Genomic DNA, 15,416 nt, shown 5'->3' on the forward strand with positions numbered 1-15,416 from the left:
GTTCTACGTCATAGGGATATGAACATCAACTGTAAACACTACTTCACTTGAGGGTATTCATTCTGTTCTACGTCATAGGGTAATAAACATCAACTGTACACACTATTCCACTTGAGGGTGTTTATTCTGTTCTACGTCATAGGGTTTTATGAACATCAACTGTACACACTACTTCACTTGAGGGTATTCATTCTGTTTTACGTCATAGGGTAATAAACATCAACTGTACACACTATTCCACTTGAGGGTGTTTATTCTGTTCTACGTCATAGGGTTATGAACATCAACTGTACACACTAGTCTACTTGAAGGTGTTCATTCTGTTCTACGTCATAGGGTTATGAACATCAACTGTAAACACCAGTCCACTTGAGGGTGTTCATTCTGTTCTACGTCACAGGGTTATGAACATCAACTATACACACTAGTCCACTTGAGGGTTTTCATTCTATTCTACGTCATAGGGTTATGAACATCAACTGTACACACTAGTCCACTTGAGGGTGTTCATTCAGCTCTACGTCATAGGGTTATACACATCAACGGTAAACACTAGTCCACTTGGGGGTGTTCACTTTGTTCTACGTCATAGGGTTATGAATATCAACTGTAAACATTAGTCCACTTGGGGGTGTTCATTCTGTTCTACGGCACATGGTTATGAACATCAACTGTACACACTAGTTGACTTGAGGGTGTTCATTCTGTTCTACGTCATAGGGTTATGAACATCAACTGTAAACTCCAGTCCACTTGAAGGTGTTCATTTTGTTCTACGTCATAGGGTTATGAACATCAACTGTACACACTAGTTCTCTTGAGGGTGTTTATTTTGTTCTACGTCATAGGGATATAAACATCAACTGTAAACACTACTTCACTTGAGGGTATTCATTCTGTTCTACGTCATAGGGTAATAAACATCAACTGTACACACTATTCCACTTGAGGGTGTTTATTCTGTTCTACGTCATAGGGTTTTATGAACATCAACTGTACACACTAGTCCACTTGCGGGTGTTCATTCAGTTCTACGTCAATTGGTTATAAACATCAGCTGTACACACTAGTTCACTTGAGGGTGTTCATTCAGTTCTACGTCATAGGATTATGAACATCAACTGTACACACTAGTCTACTTGAGGGTGTTCATTCTGTTCTACGTCATAGGGTTATAAACATCAACTGTAAACACTAGCCCACTTGGGGTTGTTCATTCTGTTCTTCGTCATAGGGTTATGAACATCAACTGTACACGCTAGTCTACTTGAAGGTGTTCATTCTGTTCTACGTCATAGGGTTATGAACATCAACTGTAAACACCAGTCCACTTGAGGGTGTTCATTTTGTTCTACGTCATAGGGTTATGAACATCAACTGTTCACACTAGTTCACTTGAGGGTGTTCATTTTGTTCTACGTCATAGGAATATGAACATCAGCTGCAAACACTACTTCACTTGAGGGTATTCATTCTGTTCTATGTCATAGGCTAATAAACATCAACTGTACACACTATTCCACTTGAGGGTGTTTATTCTGTTCTACGTCATAGGGTTTTATGAACATCAGCTGTACGCACTAGTTCACTTGAGGGTGTTCATTCAGTTCTACGTCATAGGATTATGAACATCAACTGTACACACTAGTCCACTTGAGGGTGTTCATTCAGTTCTACGTCATATGGTTATGAACATCAACTGTACACACTAGTCTACTTGGGGGTGTTCATTCTGTTCTACGTCATAGGGTTATGAACATCAACTGTACACACTAGTCCACTTGAGGGTGTTCATTCAGTTCTATGTCATATGGTTATGAACATCAACTGTACACACTAGTCTACTTGAGAGTGTTCATTCTGTTCTACGTCATAGGGTTATAAACATCAACTGTAAACACTACTCCACCTGAGGGTTTTCATTTTATTGTACGTCATAGGGTTATGAACATCAACTGAAAACACTAGTCTTCTTGAGTGTGTTTATTTTGTTCTACGTCATAGGGTTATGAACATCAACTGTACACACTAGTCCACTTGAGGGTGTTCATTCAGTTCTACGTCTTGGGGTTATGAATATCAACTGTACACACTAGTACACTTGATGATGTTCATTCTGTTCTACGTCACAGGCTTATGAACACTAACTGTACACAATAGATCACTTGAGGGTGTTCATTCAGTTCTACGTCATAGGATTATGAACATCAACTGTACACACTAGTCCACCTGAGGGTGTTCATTCAGTTCTACGTCATAGGGTTATGAACATCAACTGTACACACTAGTCCACTTGAGGGTATTCATTCTGTTCTACGTCATAGGGTTATGAACATCAATTGTAAACACTAGTCCACTTGAGGGTGTTCATTCTGTTCTACGTCATAGGGTTATAAACATCAACTGTAAACACTAGTCCACTTGGGGGTGTTCACTTTGTTCTATGTCATAGGGTTATGAACATCAACTGTAAACACTACTCGACTTGAGGGTGTTCATTTTGTTCTACGTCATAGGGTTATGAACATCAACTGTATACACTAGTTCACTTGAGGGTGTTCATTTTGTTCTACGTCATAGGGATATGAACATCAACTGTAAACACTACTTCACTTGAGGGTATTCATTCTGTTCTACGTCATAGGGTAATAAACATCAACTGTACACACTATTCCACTTGAGGGTGTTTATTCTGTTCTACGTCATAGGGTTTTATGAACATCAACAGTACACACTATTCCACTTGAGGGTGTTTATTCTGTTCTACGTCATAGGGTTATGAACATCAACTGTACACACTAGTCTACTTCAAGGTGTTCATTCTGTTCTACGTCATAGGGTTATGAACATCAACTGTAAACACTAGCCCACTTGAGGGTGTTCATTCTGTTCTACGTCACAGGGTTATGAACGTCAACTATACACACTAGTCCACTTGAGGGTTTTCATTCTATTCTACGTCATAGGGTTATAGACATCAACTGTACACACTATTCCACTTGAGGGTATTCATTCTGTTCTATGTCATAGGCTAATAAACATCAACTGTACACACTATTCCACTTGAGGGTGTTTATTCTGTTCTACGTCATAGGGTTTTATGAACATCAGCTGTACGCACTAGTTCACTTGAGGGTGTTCATTCAGTTCTACGTCATAGGATTATGAACATCAACTGTACACACTAGTCCACTTGAGGGTGTTCATTCAGTTCTACGTCATATGGTTATGAACATCAACTGTACACACTAGCCCACTTGGGGTTGTTCATTCTGTTCTTCGTCATAGGGTTATGAACATCAACTGTACACGCTAGTCTACTTGAAGGTGTTCATTCTGTTCTACGTCATAGGGTTATGAACATCAACTGTAAACACCAGTCCACTTGAGGGTGTTCATTTTGTTCTACGTCATAGGGTTATGAACATCAACTGTTCACACTAGTTCACTTGAGGGTGTTCATTTTGTTCTACGTCATAGGAATATGAACATCAGCTGCAAACACTACTTCACTTGAGGGTATTCATTCTGTTCTATGTCATAGGCTAATAAACATCAACTGTACACACTATTCCACTTGAGGGTGTTTATTCTGTTCTACGTCATAGGGTTTTATGAACATCAGCTGTACGCACTAGTTCACTTGAGGGTGTTCATTCAGTTCTACGTCATAGGATTATGAACATCAACTGTACACACTAGTCCACTTGAGGGTGTTCATTCAGTTCTACGTCATATGGTTATGAACATCAACTGTACACACTAGTCTACTTGGGGGTGTTCATTCTGTTCTACGTCATAGGGTTATGAACATCAACTGTACACACTAGTCCACTTGAGGGTGTTCATTCAGTTCTATGTCATATGGTTATGAACATCAACTGTACACACTAGTCTACTTGAGAGTGTTCATTCTGTTCTACGTCATAGGGTTATAAACATCAACTGTAAACACTACTCCACCTGAGGGTTTTCATTTTATTGTACGTCATAGGGTTATGAACATCAACTGAAAACACTAGTCTTCTTGAGTGTGTTTATTTTGTTCTACGTCATAGGGTTATGAACATCAACTGTACACACTAGTCCACTTGAGGGTGTTCATTCAGTTCTACGTCTTGGGGTTATGAATATCAACTGTACACACTAGTACACTTGATGATGTTCATTCTGTTCTACGTCACAGGCTTATGAACACTAACTGTACACAATAGATCACTTGAGGGTGTTCATTCAGTTCTACGTCATAGGATTATGAACATCAACTGTACACACTAGTCCACCTGAGGGTGTTCATTCAGTTCTACGTCATAGGGTTATGAACATCAACTGTACACACTAGTCCACTTGAGGGTATTCATTCTGTTCTACGTCATAGGGTTATGAACATCAATTGTAAACACTAGTCCACTTGAGGGTGTTCATTCTGTTCTACGTCATAGGGTTATAAACATCAACTGTAAACACTAGTCCACTTGGGGGTGTTCACTTTGTTCTATGTCATAGGGTTATGAACATCAACTGTAAACACTACTCGACTTGAGGGTGTTCATTTTGTTCTACGTCATAGGGTTATGAACATCAACTGTATACACTAGTTCACTTGAGGGTGTTCATTTTGTTCTACGTCATAGGGATATGAACATCAACTGTAAACACTACTTCACTTGAGGGTATTCATTCTGTTCTACGTCATAGGGTAATAAACATCAACTGTACACACTATTCCACTTGAGGGTGTTTATTCTGTTCTACGTCATAGGGTTTTATGAACATCAACAGTACACACTATTCCACTTGAGGGTGTTTATTCTGTTCTACGTCATAGGGTTATGAACATCAACTGTACACACTAGTCTACTTCAAGGTGTTCATTCTGTTCTACGTCATAGGGTTATGAACATCAACTGTAAACACTAGCCCACTTGAGGGTGTTCATTCTGTTCTACGTCACAGGGTTATGAACGTCAACTATACACACTAGTCCACTTGAGGGTTTTCATTCTATTCTACGTCATAGGGTTATAGACATCAACTGTACACACTATTCCACTTGAGGGTGTTTATTCTGTTCTACGTCATAGGGTTATGAACATCAACTGTACACACTAGTCCACTTGAGGGTGTTCATTCAGCTCTACGTCATAGGGTTATACACATCAACTGTAAACACTAGTCCACTTGGGGGTGTTCACTTTGTTCTACGTCATAGGGTTATGATTATCAACTGTAAACATTAGTCCACTTGGGGGTGTTCATTCTGTTCTACGACACAGGGTTATGAACATCAACTGTACACACTAGTTGACTTGAGGGTGTTCATTCTGTTCTACGTCATAGGGTTATGAACATCAACTGTAAACTCCAGTCCACTTGAAGGTGTTCATTTTGTTCTACGTCATAGGGTTATCAACATCAACTGTACACACTAGTTCACTTGAGGGTGTTTATTTTGTTCTACGTCATAGGGATATGAACATCAACTGTAAACACTACTTCACTTGAGGGTATTCATTCTGTTCTACGTCATAGGGTAATAAACATCAACTGTACACACTATTCCACTTGAGGGTGTTTATTCTGTTCTACGTCATAGGGTTTTATGAACATCAACTGTACACACTAGTCCACTTGCGGGTGTTCATTCAGTTCTACGTCAATTGGTTATAAACATCAGCTGTACACACTAGTCCACTTGAGGGTGTTCATTCAGTTCTATGTCATATGGTTATGAACATCAACTGTACACACTAGTCTACTTGAGAGTGTTCATTCTGTTCTACGTCATAGGGTTATAAACATCAATTGAAAACACTAGTCCACTTGAGGGTGTTCATTCTGTTCTACGTCATAGGGTTATAAACATCAACTGTAAACACTAGTCCACTTGGGGTGTTCACTTTGTTCTACGTCATAGGGTTATGAACATCAACTGTAAATACTATTCCACTTGAGGGTGTTCATTTTGTTCTACGTCATAGGGTTATGAACATCAACTGTACACACTAGTTCACTTGAGGGTGTTCATTTTGTTCTACGTCATAGGGATATGAACATCAACTGTAAACACTACTTCACTTGAGGGTATTCATTCTGTTCTACGTCATAGGGTAATAAACATCAACTGTACACACTATTCCACTTGAGGGTGTTTATTCTGTTCTACGTCATAGGGTTTTATGAACATCAACTGTACACACTACTTCACTTGAGGGTATTCATTCTGTTTTACGTCATAGGGTAATAAACATCAACTGTACACACTATTCCACTTGAGGGTGTTTATTCTGTTCTACGTCATAGGGTTATGAACATCAACTGTACACACTAGTCTACTTGAAGGTGTTCATTCTGTTCTACGTCATAGGGTTATGAACATCAACTGTAAACACCAGTCCACTTGAGGGTGTTCATTCTGTTCTACGTCACAGGGTTATGAACATCAACTATACACACTAGTCCACTTGAGGGTGTTCATTCAGCTCTACGTCATAGGGTTATACACATCAACTGTAAACACTAGTCCACTTGGGGGTGTTCACTTTGTTCTACGTCATAGGGTTATGAATATCAACTGTAAACATTAGTCCACTTGGGGGTGTTCATTCTGTTCTACGGCACAGGGTTATGAACATCAACTGTACACACTAGTTGACTTGAGGGTGTTCATTCTGTTCTACGTCATAGGGTTATGAACATCAACTGTAAACTCCAGTCCACTTGAAGGTGTTCATTTTGTTCTACGTCATAGGGTTATGAACATCAACTGTACACACTAGTTCACTTGAGGGTGTTTATTTTGTTCTACGTCATAGGGATATAAACATCAACTGTAAACACTACTTCACTTGAGGGTATTCATTCTGTTCTACGTCATAGGGTAATAAACATCAACTGTACACACTATTCCACTTGAGGGTGTTTATTCTGTTCTACGTCATAGGGTTTTATGAACATCAACTGTACACACTAGTCCACTTGCGGGTGTTCATTCAGTTCTACGTCAATTGGTTATAAACATCAGCTGTACACACTAGTTCACTTGAGGGTGTTCAATCAGTTCTACGTCATAGGATTATGAACATCAACTGTACACACTAGTCCACTTGAGGGTGTTCATTCAGTTCTACGTCATAGGGTTATGAACATCAACTGTACACACTGGTCCACTTGAGTGTATTCATTCTGTTCTACGTCATAGGGTTATGTACATCAATTGTAAACACTAGTCCACTTGAGGGTGTTCATTCTGTTCTACGTCATAGGGTTATCAACATTAACTGTACACACTAGTCCACTTGAGGGTGTTCATTCAGTTCTACGTCATATGGTTATGAACATCAACTGTACACACTAGTCTACTTGGGGGTGTTCATTCTGTTTTACGTCATAGGGTTATGAACATCAACTGTACACACTAGTCCATTTGAGGGTGTTTATTCAGTTCTACGTCATATGGTTATGAACATCAACTGTACACACTAGTCTACTTGAGAGTGTTCATTCTGTTCTACGTCAATTGGTTATAAACATCAGCTGTACACACTAGTTCACTTGAGGGTGTTCAATCAGTTCTACGTCATAGGATTATGAACATCAACTGTAAACACTACTCCACTTGAGGGTGTTCATTTTATTCGACGTCATAGGGTTATGAACATCAACGGTAAACACTAGTCCACTTAGGGGTGTTCATTCTGTTCTACGGCACAGGGTTATGAACATGAACTGTACACACTAGTTGACTTGAGGGTGTTCATTCTGTTCTACGTCATAGGGTTATGAACATCAACTGTAAACACCAGTCCACTTGATGGTGTTAATTTTGTTCTACGTCATAGGGTTATGAACATCAACTGTAAACATTAGTCCACTTAAGGGTGTTCATTTTGTTCTACGTCATAGGGTTATGAAACTCAACTGTAAACATTACTCCACTTAAGGGTGTTCATTCTGTTCTACGGCACAGGGTTATGAACATGAACTGTACACACTAGTTGACTTGAGGGTGTTCATTCTGTTCTACGTCATAGGGTTATGAACATCAACTGTACACACTAGTCTGCTTGAAGGTGTTCATTCTGTTCTACGTCATAGGGTTATGAACATCAACTGTAAACACCAGTCCACTTGAGGGTGTTCATTTTGTTCTACGTCATAGGGTTATGAACATCAACTGTAAACACCAGTCCACTTGAGGGTGTTCATTTTGTTCTACGTCATAGGGTTATGAACATCAACTGTACACACTACTTCAGTTGAGGGTATTCATTCTGTTCTATGTCATATGGATATGAACATCAACTGTAAACACTACTTCACTTGAGGGTATTCATTCTGTTCTACGTCATAGGGTTATGAACATCTATTGTAAACACTAGTCCACTTGAGGGTTTTCATTCTGTTCTACGTCATAGGGTTATCAACATTAACTGTACACACTAGTCCACTTGAGGGTGTTCATTCAGTTCTACGTCATATGGTTATGAACATCTACTGTAGACACTAGTCTACTTGGGGGTGTTCATTCTGTTCTACGTCATAGGGTTATGAACATCAACTGTACACACTAGTCCACTTGAGGGTGTTCATTCAGTTCTACATCATATGGTTATGAACATCAACTGTACACGCTAGTCTACTTGAAGGTGTTCATTCTGTTCTACGTCATAGGGTTATAAACATCATCTGTAAACACTAGCCCACTTGGGGTTGTTCATTCTGTTCTTCGTCATAGGGTTATGAACATCAACTGTACACGCTAGTCTACTTGAAGGTGTTCATTCTGTTCTACGTCATAGGGTTATGAACATCAACTGTAAACACCAGTCCACTTGAGGGTGTTCATTTTGTTCTACGTCATAGGGTTATGAACATCAACTCTTCACACTAGTTCACTTGAGGGTGTTCATTTTGTTCTACGTCATAGGAATATGAACATCAGCTGCAAACACTACTTCACTTGAGGGTATTCATTCTGTTCTATGTCATAGGCTAATAAACATCAACTGTACACACTATTCCACTTGAGGGTGTTTATTCTGTTCTACGTCATAGGGTTTTATGAACATCAGCTGTACGCACTAGTTCACTTGCGGGTGTTCATTCAGTTCTACGTCATAGGATTATGAACATCAACTGTACACACTAGTCCACTTGAGGGTGTTCATTCAGTTCTACGTCATATGGTTATGAACATCAACTGTACACACTAGTCTACTTGGGGGTGTTCATTCTGTTCTACGTCATAGGGTTATGAACATCAACTGTACACACTAGTCCACTTGAGGGTGTTCATTCAGTTCTATGTCATATGGTTATGAACATCAACTGTACACACTAGTCTACTTGAGAGTGTTCATTCTGTTCTACGTCATAGGGTTATAAACATCAACTGTAAACACTACTCCACCTGAGGGTTTTCATTTTATTGTACGTCATAGGGTTATGAACATCAACTGAAAACACTAGTCTTCTTGATTGTGTTCATTCTGTTCTACGTCATAGAGTTATAAACATCGACTGTACACACAAGTCTACTTGAGTGTGTTCATTTTGTTCTACGTCATAGGGTTATGAACATCAACTGTACACACTAGTCCACTTGAGGGTGTTCATTCAGTTCTACGTCTTGGGGTTATGAATATCAACTGTACACACTAGTACACTTGATGATGTTCATTCTGTTCTACGTCACAGGCTTATGAACACTAACTGTACACAAAAGATCACTTGAGGGTGTTCATACAGTTCTACGTCATAGGATTATGAACATCAACTGTACACACTAGTCCACCTGAGGGTGTTCATTCAGTTCTACGTCATAGGGTTATGAACATCAACTGTACACACTACTCGACTTGAGGGTGTTCATTTTGTTCTACGTCATAGGGATATGAACATCAACTGTATACACTAGTTCACTTGAGGGTGTTCATTTTGTTCTACGTCATATGGATATGAACATCAACTGTAAACACTACTTCACTTGAGGGTATTCATTCTGTTCTACGTCATAGGGTAATAAACATCAACTGTACACACTATTCCACTTGAGGGTGTTTATTCTGTTCTACGTCATAGGGTTTTATGAACATCAACAGTACACACTAGTCCACTTGAGGGTGTTCATTCAGTTCTACGTCATAGGGTTATAAACATCAGCTGTACACACTTGTTCACTTGAGGGTGTTCATTCAGTTCTACGTCATAGGATTATGAACATCAAATGTACACACTAGTCCACTTGAGGGTATTCATTCAGTTCTACGTCATAGGGTTATGAACATCAACTGTACACACTAGTCCACTTGGGGTGTTCACTTTGTTCTACGTCATAGGGTTATGAACATCAACTGTAAATACTATTCCACTTGAGGGTGTTCATTTTGTTCTACGTCATAGGGTTATAAACATCAACTGTATACACTAGTTCACTTGAGGGTGTTCATTTTTTTCTACGTCATAGGGATATGAACATCAACTGTAAACACTACTTCACTTGAGGGTATACATTCTGTTCTACGTCATAGGGTAATAAACATCAACTGTACACACTATTCCACTTGAGGGTGTTTATTCTGTTCTACGTCATAGGGTTTTATGAACATCAACTGTAAACACTAGTCCACTTGAGGGTGTTCATTCAGTTCTACATCATAGGGTTATAAACATCAGCTGTACACACTAGTTCACTTGAGGGTATTCATTCTGTTCTACGTCATAGGGTTATTAACATCAATTGTAAACACAAGTCCACTTGAGGGTGTTCATTCTGTTCTACGTCATAGGGTTATCAACATTAACTGTACACACTAGTCCACTTGAGGGTGTTCATTCTGTTTTACGTCATAGGGTTATGAACATCAACTGTACACACTAGTCCATTTGAGGGTGTTCATTCAGTTCTACGTCATATGGTTATGAACATCAACTGTACACACTAGTCTACTCGAGAGTGTGCATTCTGTTCTACGTCATAGGGTTATAAACATCAACTGTAAACACTAGTCCACTTGGGGGTGTTCATTTTATTCTACGTCATAGGGTTATGAACATCAACTGTAAACACTAGTCCACTTGGGGGTGTTCATTCTGTTCTACGGCACAGGGTTATGAACATGAACTGTACACACTAGTTGACTTGAGGGTGTTCATTCTCTTCTACGTCATAGGGTTATGAACATCAACTGTAAACTCCAGTCCACTTGAAGGTGTTCATTTTGTTCTACGTCATAGGGTTATGAACATCAACTTTACACACTAGTTCACTTGAGGGTGTTTATTTTGTTCTACGTCATAGGGATATGAACATCAACTGTAAACACTAGTCCACTTGAGGGTGTTTATTCTGTTCTACGTCATAGGGTTTTATGAACATCAACTGTACACACTAGTCCACTTGAGGGTGTTCATTCAGTTCTACGTCATAGGGTTATAAACATCAGCTGTACACACTAGTTCACTTGAGGGTATTCATTCTGTTCTACGTCATAGGGTAATAAACATCAACTGTACACACTATTCCACTTGAGGGTGTTTATTCTGTTCTACGTCATAGGGTTTTATGAACATCAACTGTACACACTAGTCCACTTGCGGGTGTTCATTCAGTTCTACGTCAATTGGTTATAAACATCAGCTGTACACACTAGTTCACTTGAGGGTGTTCATTCAGTTCTACGTCATAGGATTATGATCATCAACTGTACACACTAGTCCACTTGAGGGTGTTCATTCAGTTCTACGTCATAGGGTTATGAACATCAACTGTACACACTAGTCCACTTGAGTGTATTCATTCTGTTCTACGTCATAGGGTTATGTACATCAATTGTAAACACTAGTCCACTTGAGGGTGTTCATTCTGTTCTACGTCATAGGGTTATCAACATTAACTGTACACACTAGTCCACTTGAGGGTGTTCATTCAGTTCTACGTCATATGGTTATGAACATCAACTGTACACACTAGTCTACTTGGGGGTGTTCATTCTGTTTTACGTCATAGGGTTATGAACATCAACTCTACACACTAGTCCATTTGAGGGTGTTTATTCAGTTCTACGTCATATGGTTATGAACATCAACTGTACACACTAGTCTACTTGAGAGTGTTCATTCTGTTCTACGTCATAGGGTTATAAACATCAACTGTAAACACTAGTCCACTTGGGGGTGTTCACTTTGTTCTACGTCATAGGGTTATGAACATCAACTGTAAACACTACTCCACTTGAGGGTGTTCATTTTATTCGACGTCATAGGGTTATGAACATCAACGGTAAACACTAGTCCACTTAGGGGTGTTCATTCTGTTCTACGGCACAGGGTTATGAACATGAACTGTACACACTAGTTGACTTGAGGGTGTTCATTCTGTTCTACGTCATAGGGTTATGAACATCAACTGTACACACTAGTCTGCCTGAAGGTGTTCATTCTGTTCTACGTCATAGGGTTATGAACATCAACTGTAAACACCAGTCCACTTGATGGTGTTAATTTTGTTCTACGTCATAGGGTTATGAACATCAACTGTAAACATTAGTCCACTTAAGGGTGTTCATTTTGTTCTACGTCATAGGGTTATGAAACTCAACTGTAAACATTACTCCACTTAAGGGTGTTCATTCTGTTCTACGGCACAGGGTTATGAACATGAACTGTACACACTAGTTGACTTGAGGGTGTTCATTCTGTTCTACGTCATAGGGTTATGAACATCAACTGTACACACTAGTCTGCTTGAAGGTGTTCATTCTGTTCTACGTCATAGGGTTGTGAACATCAACTGTAAACACCAGTCCACTTGAGGGTGTTCATTTTGTTCTACGTCATAGGGTTATGAACATCAACTGTAAACACCAGTCCACTTGAGGGTGTTCATTTTGTTCTACGTCATAGGGTTATGAACATCAACTGTACACACTACTTCACTTGAGGGTATTCATTCTGTTCTATGTCATATGGATATGAACATCAACTGTAAACACTACTTCACTTGAGGGTATTCATTCTGTTCTACGTCATAGGGTTATGAACATCTATTGTAAATACTAGTCCACTTGAGGGTTTTCATTCTGTTCTACGTCATAGGGTTATCAACATTAACTGTACACACTAGTCCACTTGAGGGTGTTCATTCAGTTCTACGTCATATGGTTATGAACATCTACTGTACACACTAGTCTACTTGGGGGTGTTCATTCTGTTCTACGTCATAGGGTTATGAACATCAACTGTACACACTAGTCCACTTGAGGGTGTTCATTCAGTTCTACATCATATGGTTATGAACATCAACTGTACACACTAGTCTACTTGAGGGTGTTCATTCTGTTCTACGTCATAGGGTTATAAACATCAACTGTAAACACTAGCCCACTTGGGGTTGTTCATTCTGTTCTTCGTCATAGGGTTATGAACATCAACTGTACATGCTAGTCTACTTGAAGGTGTTCATTCTGTTCTACGTCATAGGGTTATGAACATCAACTGTAAACACCAGTCCACTTGAGGGTGTTCATTTTGTTCTACGTCATAGGGTTATGAACATCAACTGTTCACACTAGTTCACTTGAGGGTGTTCATTTTGTTCTACGTCATAGGAATATGAACATCAGCTGCAAACACTACTTCACTTGAGGGTATTCATTCTGTTCTACGTCATAGGCTAATAAACATCAACTGTACACACTATTCCACTTGAGGGTGTTTATTCTGTTCTACGTCATAGGGTTTTATGAACATCAGCTGTACGCACTAGTCCACTTGAGTGTATTCATTCTGTTCTACGTCATAGGGTTATGTACATCAATTGTAAACACTAGTCCACTTGAGGGTGTTCATTCTGTTCTACGTCATAGGGTTATCAACATTAACTGTACACACTAGTCCACTTGAGGGTGTTCATTCAGTTCTACGTCATATGGTTATGAACATCAACTGTACACACTAGTCTACTTGGGGGTGTTCATTCTGTTTTACGTCATAGGGTTATGAACATCAACTGTACACACTAGTCCATTTGAGGGTGTTTATTCAGTTCTACGTCATATGGTTATGAACATCAACTGTACACACTAGTCTACTTGAGAGTGTTCATTCTGTTCTACGTCATAGGGTTATAAACATCAACTGTAAACACTACTCCACCTGAGGGTTTTCATTTTATTGTACGTCATAGGGTTATGAACATCAACTGAAAACACTAGTCTTCTTGATTGTGTTCATTCTGTTCTACGTCATAGAGTTATAAACATCGACTGTACACACAAGTCTACTTGAGTGTGTTCATTTTGTTCTACGTCATAGGGTTATGAACATCAACTGTACACACTAGTCCACTTGAGGGTGTTTATTTTGTTCTACGTCATAGGGATATGAACATCAACTGTAAACACTAGTCCACTTGAGGGTGTTTATTCTGTTCTACGTCATAGGGTTTTATGAACATCAACTGTACACACTAGTCCACTTGAGGGTGTTCATTCAGTTCTACGTCATAGGGTTATAAACATCAGCTGTACACACTAGTTCACTTGAGGGTATTCATTCTGTTCTACGTCATAGGGTAATAAACATCAACTGTACACACTATTCCACTTGAGGGTGTTTATTCTGTTCTACGTCATAGGGTTTTATGAACATCAACTGTACACACTAGTCCACTTGCGGGTGTTCATTCAGTTCTACGTCAATTGGTTATAAACATCAGCTGTACACACTAGTTCACTTGAGGGTGTTCATTCAGTTCTACGTCATAGGATTATGATCATCAACTGTACACACTAGTCCACTTGAGGGTGTTCATTCAGTTCTACGTCATAGGGTTATGAACATCAACTGTACACACTAGTCCACTTGAGTGTATTCATTCTGTTCTACGTCATAGGGTTATGTACATCAATTGTAAACACTAGTCCACTTGAGGGTGTTCATTCTGTTCTACGTCATAGGGTTATCAACATTAACTGTACACACTAGTCCACTTGAGGGTGTTCATTCAGTTCTACGTCATATGGTTATGAACATCAACTGTACACACTAGTCTACTTGGGGGTGTTCATTCTGTTTTACGTCATAGGGTTATGAACATCAACTGTACACACTAGTCCATTTGAGGGTGTTTATTCAGTTCTACGTCATATGGTTATGAACATCAACTGTACACACTAGTCTACTTGAGAGTGTTCATTCTGTTCTACGTCATAGGGTTATAAACATCAACTGTAAACACTAGTCCACTTGGGGGTGTTCACTTTGTTCTACGTCATAGGGTTATGAACATCAACTGTAAACACTACTCCACTTGAGGGTGTTCATTTTATTCAACGTCATAGGGTTATGAACATCAACGGTAAACACTAGTCCACTTAGGGGTGTTCATTCTGTTCTACGGCACAGGGTTATGA

This window comes from Saccoglossus kowalevskii, chromosome 7, assembly GCF_978046115.1.
Source record: "Saccoglossus kowalevskii chromosome 7, keSacKowa6.1, whole genome shotgun sequence".
Lineage (NCBI taxonomy): Eukaryota > Metazoa > Hemichordata > Enteropneusta > Harrimaniidae > Saccoglossus > Saccoglossus kowalevskii.